At 53.8% G+C, this 8,237-nt stretch overlaps 1 protein-coding gene across 4 annotated transcripts in view; it reads left to right on the plus strand.

The window, feature by feature from the left end:
• Positions 1–281: 281 nt before the first annotated feature.
• The window catches only part of Pxn (paxillin), a 49,104-nt gene continuing 41,148 nt past the window's right edge, over positions 282–8,237 (plus strand). For all 4 annotated transcript variants that reach the window (XM_029533585.1, XM_029533586.1, XM_029533587.1 and 1 more), the window contains exon 1: positions 282–432. The gene's annotated coding sequence lies outside the window, so the exon portion shown is untranslated. The remainder of the gene's footprint in view (positions 433–8,237) is intronic.

Consider the following 8,237-nt stretch of genomic DNA (forward strand, 5'->3'; position numbering starts at 1 on the left):
CCTGGGAGGTGACCTACAGGGACAGGTGGACAAATCCGAGTGGAGTGACAAATCTGCCTGAAGGTCTGGTCAGACTGAACGCAGCGGTTCATGGCCCAGGGAAGCCAGCAGCCTGTCCAGCCGCCAGGGGGCGCCACGACCCCGTCCAGCTTTCGCCCCCAGCGGGATTGGGCGTGCTGGGGGAGGGAGGGGTCGGCGGCGGGGCGTGGCCAGCGTGCGCGCGGGGGCGTGGCTATCCTGCCGCGGGCGCGCGCGGCGGCGGCGGCGGCGGCAGTGGCGGCGGAGGAGGAGGCGGCGCGGCAGCGGGTTCCGTTCCGGGCCGAGGCTGGACGCGGAAAAGTTGCGGGGCGGCGAGGAGCAGCCCGGAGACGGGCAGCGAGGGCGACATCGAGCCGGGGGCCGGCGTCTGAGGACCAGCCATGGACGACCTCGGTGAGTGCGGGAGGCGGAGGGCGGAGCGGCCGGGGCCCGGCGGCCGCCGATCCCACCCTGGCGCCCGGCTGGGCTGCGGTGCCTGCGGCCCGGGGCTGTGCTGGCCGCGGCGCCTGAGGACCCCGATCCTGTACTGGGGGTTCAAGGACCCACCCCGGGGAAAGGAGCCTCGCTCCCCGGGCGGACCTCCTTGGCTTGCGGGAGACCCTCACTTGGCTTCCCCACCCCCACCTCAGAGCGGCTGCCTACGGGACTCGGTCTCAGAGGCTGTTTCTTCTCTGACCCCCCCCCTCCGTTCCCTCCAGGCCACCTCCCACTTTGCACGCTGCCACCCCCTCGCCCCCCGTTTCAGGGATAGAGCCCCTTTCGAGAGAGCCCACCCATTTCCTTGTGAGGACCACACCCCCATTCTGATGACAAGTGTCCCGGGGGGGGGTACTGCATAGACACCCCCCAAACCCCCACCACACACCGCTTCAAGTCTGATCACCCCGTATTAGAAGATCAGCCCTTCCCCTTCAAGTCTAAACTTAGAAAGGCAAGTTTGGGGGGGGGGGGCGGGAAGGTTGGCTTATGACTCCCGCCGCCTCTCACCCACCGTTCCCAGACCCTGGTGACATGCCAGAGGAATGAGGAGGGGAATGGGCCGCAGGCTATGGCCATCTCTGAACGTGTCCTGGCTGGCAAGGTCCCCCACCCCCCAGCATCAGGGGTGCTGGTAGCCCCACAGGTAAAGAGGACAGAATGCCCAGAACAGAGTTCTAACTGTCCTCGCGTTATTGGAGCCCGGAGGCCGGTTCTTTTCGGCCCACACTTGGTCTGCTGTTAGGACTGAGGAAAGAAAAGACTCTCCTGGAAGTGGATTTTAAACCCAAGGGGGTTGATTCAAGGGTTCTAGGAATGCCCTGTGAATCCCAGCGTGAAGGAGCCCCTGTCTTTCCCCTCCCTGGAGGGGCCCTCAGCTGAGGAGGTGTGTGTGGGATAAGTTCCTTCTCTGTAGACGCCTTGTCTTCACTCTCTGGACTGTGGGTGGCTTGTATGACCGCTGGTGCCATCCGTGTCCCTGGCTCTGAGGAGCAGATTCACTACATAAGACTGAGAAACCTCTCAAGAAGCAGAGTACCAAGTTAAGACCGGGTCATTTTTAGTCACTGGCTGCAGTTTCCTTGTGGGATCAGGGAGCCCCTGTAACGTCCTGGAGCCGGGGATGGTGTTGTGTTGGGTCCTGCTTGGTTCAGGGAGTGGGCTGTCTGCCAGGCGTAGCTATGCTTTTGGGTCAGGCTTGGCACGGCCGTTCCCGACGCACTCAAGGTTGGCGTAGCTTCCAGGCAGGTAATTTTAATTCTTGTTCTTCCACATAAAAATACCTGAGCTTTCGAAAGGAGGCCGGGGCGATGTGCTTTTGAGCAGGTATCTGAACGTGTTCCCCACCCCCAGTCACAGGACCTCACTGGCTGGTTGAGGGCCCTGTTGCTTCGGGACAGTCCCCATGCTGTTTGAAGGACTGAGGAAGGCTTTGTAGTGCCTGCAGAGCCCGGAATTCCCCGGCTTCTGACTGTGTCTTCCATTTAGGGCCAGCACACTGAGTTGTCTTTGAAAGGAAAGAGTGCATTCTGGCAGACGAGGACCGTAGGGATCAAAATGGGCTGTCTGTGGAGTCCTTACCCATGCCTGGATTTGTCCTGTTCTCTCTGTAAGATCACCCTGAGGCCATGGCCACCACCACTTCCTCTTTTTAACACACGGAGAAGGAAGAGACCAAGAGAGGCTGATTGATTCTCTGACCCAAGGTGGCACAGCCCAGACACAAATGAAGTCTGAGCAGCTCCTGTGTTACATACATTCCTTCTCCAGGGAGGGGGGCGAGCTGGTGCTGGTGTTGGAAGGAGGGGTGGCAGCGGATGGTGGCTGCCACCTGTGACTTCTGCTGCCTTTTCTAGACTCTCCAGTTGCTCCATCCATGCTACACCGCCTCCGTAGTCTGGGCTCTCAGGGGGTCGTTCCGCCTGGCGGACCAGAGCTTGGGTGTGTGTGTGTGGGGGGGGGAGTGGAAGTGCAGGACGGGAGAGGAATTTGCTTCTCGGCCCAGGCGGGTCAGCTGTCTGCATGGCCGCTCAGCACACTGCCCGTCAGCTGTTTTGCTAAGTTAGGGTGGCTCCGATGGCCAGCCCTCTTGTTTTTATTTGTGTCCCAAGAGAGATCTCAGCTGCGCGAACCTCCGGGTCAGTCAGTGGCTTAACACAGGGAGATCGGTTAAGGTGATTTCCCTGTGGCAAGGCCATGGGGTGCATACCTGGCCTCCATGATAACTGTGGGTTTGTTTTTTGTTTTTTTTTTTGGCTTGAAAATAAAAATATTAAATTAACTAATTAAAAAAAAGATAAACTGGAGAACTCTTCCCCTCCTCACAGTGGCTAGTGAGTCGCCATGTGCTGTTTAAGAAGTTACAAATTTATAGCTCATTGGTCGGAAAGAAAAAAAACAACAACAACAAAAACGTAAACACAGCGTGTCCTGCCTTCCTCCGCGTGTTCCCTGCGTTTTTTTGTTTTTTTGGGCTGTTGGGCTGGCTGGCTGTTTGGTGGCTTTTCTCATTAGACGTTTAGATGCTGGTTTGGCCCAGAGCTCCTTCTGTTCCAGTTCTGGCCGGAGTTTCTTGGACAGAGTTGTCACAGCACAGATGCTCTCTGCCCCGGCTCTCTTCTCCCTCTCTCCATGTTCACGGCGGTCGGTCGTGTATTTGGGGTGGCCGTGACCACAGTGTGGCCTGCCTGTCAGGGATCCCTCTTCCTCTGCTGGAGACAGGCCCCGTGCTCAGCACTTCTTTCCCTTGAGAGGGAAGTGGGTTTTCCCCCTCTCTCTTTCTCAGATGGAGAAACCTGAGCTGAGATGTCCTACAGTTCTATGGCAGAGCCGGCTAGGGTTTGAACCTAGCTCGCTCCAATTCTGGATCTGTTCGTTAATCGGAAAGCAGTAGGAGCTGGTACTAATCGGGGAGCGAACCCCGAGAGAGAGAGAGAAAGAGAGAGAGAGAATGAGAGAGAGAGAGAGAGAGAGAGAGAGCTGCAGAGTCGCTCCGCTAGGCCGGGAGGTCCCCCAGGAAATGGCTTCGATGGCTTTGCCTGCTCCTCCATCGCGGGGGACACAGCCAGCTGTTGGCACAGGCCAGGCCGCTGGAATCTGGACATGTCTCCTTTCAGCTCCTAAGCAGGCTTGGCCCTTTGGAAAACAGCGCCTCATTGTGTTTGGGGGTGATGCTGTGGGGGTGGGGGTGGGGGGTAAGGGAGTCGCCTGGGGCATTCCGGGCTACAGAGCTGCCTAGCCTCCATAGAAAAGCTGGCCTTAGGGCCCGCCTGTATGTTAGGCCTGGGCCAGGGCAGAGTCTGGACCTTTGACAGACGCAGTATCCAGGGGTGGGACAGCGGGGATGAGGTGCCCGGCTTGGATTGCAACCCGGGGTGGCTTGTGTTTGATTGTTAGGACAGAAAGCTGTGGGCTTTGGGCAGGGCATGACTATCACGCAGAGGGTGATGGCTTTCTGACGGAACATTGCATGTTCCTTCTTTTTGCTTTCTTCTGGGGTGGCCGTGTGTTGCAGAGACCGGGCCCAGTCGTTGGCTGGAGGGGTCTGACAAAGGCCGACAGTTGCTCTTGGGGCCCTGCGGGGCCCCTTCCCTATGCACTTACCTCCTGCGGAGCTTCCAGTGGTCTTAACCTTGTTTCAAGGCCAGAGATGTTGAAGATCTTCTTCCAGGCCTTGTACTGAGCTTGTTCTGGGCTCAGGGCCTTCAAGAATAAAAATAACATCTACAGAGCCCATTTTTTAAAAAAGATTTATTTGTTTATTATATATGTAAGTATATGTAGCTGTCTTCAGACACTCCAGAAGAGGGAGTCGGATCTCATTACGGATGGTTGTGAGCCACCATGTGGTTGCTGGGATTTGAACTCTGCACCTTTGGAAGAGCAGTCGGGTGCTCTTACCCACTGAGCCATCTCACCAGCCCTACAGAGCCCAATTTTAAAAATCGTTTTTTTAAAGTCAAGGTCTCTCTATGCAACTGTGGCTGTCCTGGAACTTGCTTTGTAGACCAGGCTATCCTCAAACTCGCAGAGATCAGCCTTAGTCTCCCAAGTATGGATTAAAAATGAGCGTCACCGTGTCTCATGTACAGAGCACTTCAAAAACCATGTGCTCGCCGGCGGTGGTGGTGCACGCTTTTAATCCCAGCACTTGGGAGGCAGAGGCAGGCGGATTTCTGAGTTTGAGGCCAGCCNGGTCTACAGAGTGAGNTCCAGGACAGCCAGGGCTACACAAAGAAACACTGTCTCGAAAAACAAAACAAAACAAAAGTGCACAACTCTATGAAGTTGCAGAACACTGTTTTTGAAATGACACGTGCAGAGTTCTTTTCCTAGCCATTTCTTTTGTACTTACATTCAAGTGTGGCTGGGCATCGCGCACCCAGTGTTGTATCTGCTCACTGAGCTCATGTGGAGCAAGCTCTCTTGTGCTTGGTATTTACTGCTGCCCGCCTCTGAAGGCAGACACTGAAGCTGGGAGTGAGCCCACTCGCCCGGATTCTACAGCCAGCGAGGGGCAGGATCAGGAACTGAATCCAGGGTCACTGACTGCAGGGCAGAAATCGTGTTGATCCATCGATTGATCTATCTATATACCTATGTATCTATGTAGGTATGGATGTATGTATCTATTAATCAATCATCTATCCTCTATACATGTATCTATGTATCTACCATCTATCTATGTATCTATTATCTATCATCTGTCATTTATGTATATCTATCATCCATCTATCTGTCTGTCTGTCTATCTGTTTTGAAATAAGGTCTGTCTACCTAGCCCTGGCTGGCCTGGATCTCCCAGAGATCCACCTTTCCCCGCCTCCCAGTGCTAGGACTAAAGTCATGCGCCACCACGTCTGACTTTCTTTTCACTCTGTATTTTAGGCAGGGCCTCATCCTGTTGTCCAGGCTGCTGGTCAACCCATTCTTCAGCCCAGGCTGGCGTTGAACGTGTAAACCTCCTGCCTCAGCTCCTGGATTAACTGGGATTGTAGGTCTGTGTCCTCAGGCCCGGCTCCCGAAATCTTGTCTGTTCGTCTCCTTGAGTCCTCATCTGTCTAGCCCTCATGTCCCTTCCCTCCGTCCTTCTGTGCTCAGGAGGAGCTGAACAGCATCGGTGGCTGTGGCTGTTGATAGACAGAGGGGCTCCATTCAGCTCTTACCAGCCACCGGCCCAGTCACCTGTCCCCTTGACCCAGAGCTGTGGGCTTAGAGTCCGGCTGCCAATAGTCAGTGTCTCTGGGGCAGCCGCTTTCCTCTCCGTGCCATAGGTCCTGCTCTACCCTGCACGGACGCGGTCTTTGTCTTCATTCCGGTATACACACTCTCTGTCACTTGAGACATCCGTTTCTAGTGGAGTAGCTGTTAAAAGTGTCATGGTGGGCCTCATGTGGTGACATAAACCTCTAGCCATAGCATTCAGGAGACAGAGGCAGGCAGGCGGATCTCTGTGAGTTCCCGGACAGCTTGGTTTACATAGGGAGTTCCAGGCCAGCTGGGGGCTCCATAGTGAGACCCTAGTGTCAAAAAGAAAATGAAAATGTTGAGCAAAGGAAGAGAACAGGGTGGGGTGGGGGTGGGGAGTGGGGGGTGGGGAATGGGGCGGGTGTCTGTGGGGATGGGAGAAGTTGGGGGTTTGAGGGGGAGAGTTACAGAGCTGAGAAATGTTGATTAAGCCTTGGAAGGAAAGGTCAAGGTGTGTCTTTTCCCCAGGGGTAAGCCCTTCTCCACTCTCACGGCCGGTCTCAATATACGTTCATATCCCGATAAGTTTCCAGTCGCCTGATTGCCTAACCAGTGGGGCTTAGCACTGGCTTTCCTAGGGAGGCTTTGGGCGCTGGGCCAGCAGCAAGCAGATGTGCCATTGGGAAGGCCTACCACAGCCCCAAGTGGACAGATCTTCCCTTGAAGATAGCCTCTAATGCTTATTTCTGGTGTGATTGTGGTATTGTGGTTTGTGGGATCGTCTTCCTTAGGGCACGGGAAAGCAGGAGTGTCATGAAGCCTGTACTTTTTATTTGTTTGTTCATTTGTTTGTTTTCTAGAACTTACTCTGTAGACCAGGCTGGCCTTGGAACTCAGAGATCTGCCTGCCTCTGCCTCCGAGCACCGGGATTCGAAGGGTATAGAACCACACCCGGCCCTGCAACTTAGTTTTAAATGATATAGTAAAAGAAAAAAAAAAAATCAAAATCCAACCCCCAAAGTCTCACGTATCCCTCGGAATCTGTAGGGGATTGGTTGGCCCAGTGCGTCCCGCCCACCTCATACTCCGGTCTCTATAAACAGACCTTCCTGCATGCTTTTTCTAAAAGTACATTTGTTAGCATTTATTTACTTTATGTGTATGTCTATGTATGATGTACACCCTAGAAGTGAGTTGCAGGGCACGATGAACTGACATGTGAGTACTAGGAATTAAACCTGGGCCTTCTGTAGGGACTGCCAGTGCTCCTAACCCATGAGTCACTCCTTCAGCCCCCAATGGGTTTTTTAGAGGACAGTTTCTTGGGTTTTTTGTTTGTTTGTTTGTTTTTGTTTTTTGTTTTTTGTTTTTTTTTTTGGTTTTTCGAGACAGGGTTTCTCTGTGTAGCCCTGGCTGTCCTGAAACTCACTCTGTAGACCAGGTTGGCCTTGAACTTAGAAATCCACCTGCCTCTGCCTCCCAAGTGCTGGGATTAAAGGCATGCGCCACTACGCCGGGCTTAGAGGACCGTTTCTTGTAGTCCAGGGTTAGTGTCAGACTTAAAAAGTAGTAGATGAGACAATGACACCCTGAGCTTCCGCCTCCCAAGTCCCCGGATCACGAGAGTGCCCCTACTCAGTGTATGCAGTGATGGAGACCTAACCTGGAACTCTGTATGGTTAGGCAAGTGTTCTGCCAACTGAGCTGTGCTCCCAAGCTCTTCCCATAGACTTTGGGATTGAAACTATCCCAGGCTGGGGAGATGGCTCCGTGGGTAAAGTGCGTTTTGAGCGTAAGGACCCCAGTTTGGATTCTCAGCCACCCATGTACAAAGAGTGTGGAGGCACGCATGGGATGCAGGGACAGGCTGGCGCTCCGAACTCACGGGCCAACCGGTTTAGGCAATGAAAGTGCTCCAAACCTACTGAAGAGACCGTGTCTCAAAAAGTAAGACAGAGGCTGACTGGCTGGCTTAGTGGGTAAAAAGAACTTGCTGCTAAGTCCTACAGGCTGAATTCCATCTCAGGTCCTACATGGAACAAGGAGAGAACCCACACTCACAAATATGTCCTCTGAACTCCACAGACGTGCGGTGGTGTGAGTCTCAGGGTACCACCCCCCAGTGCATGTCTCGATTACTTAGAGTTCCTGACTGATGTTGGTACTGGTAATGACGGCTGTACTGCGTTGTTTAAGGAGGAAGGACAAGAAGGGATCCCGTGCTCACAGCTGATGCGGCATTTTCCGTACTTCCCTGCCCTCTGTTGTTGAATCTGCAGATGTGGCACCCGTAGGTGCAGGGAGCCGATTATACACGGATTTGTACCTGAACATATGCGGATAGGTGTGCACGTAGAAAGCATGTCCCATAACATTTGCACGGGACATGTGAGTCTTATGAGGAAGGTATGCGCGTCTGTGGCAGGGTCAGTTTCTCCGAGTGTTTAGACACAGATAACGGGTATTGGAGAAGAGTTCAAAGGCACATTTTCTTTTTTTCTTTTTTGGTTTTTCTTTGTTTTTTTTTTTTTTT

The sequence above is a fragment of the Mus pahari genome, chromosome 23 (assembly GCF_900095145.1).
Source record: "Mus pahari chromosome 23, PAHARI_EIJ_v1.1, whole genome shotgun sequence".
NCBI lineage: Eukaryota > Metazoa > Chordata > Mammalia > Rodentia > Muridae > Mus > Mus pahari.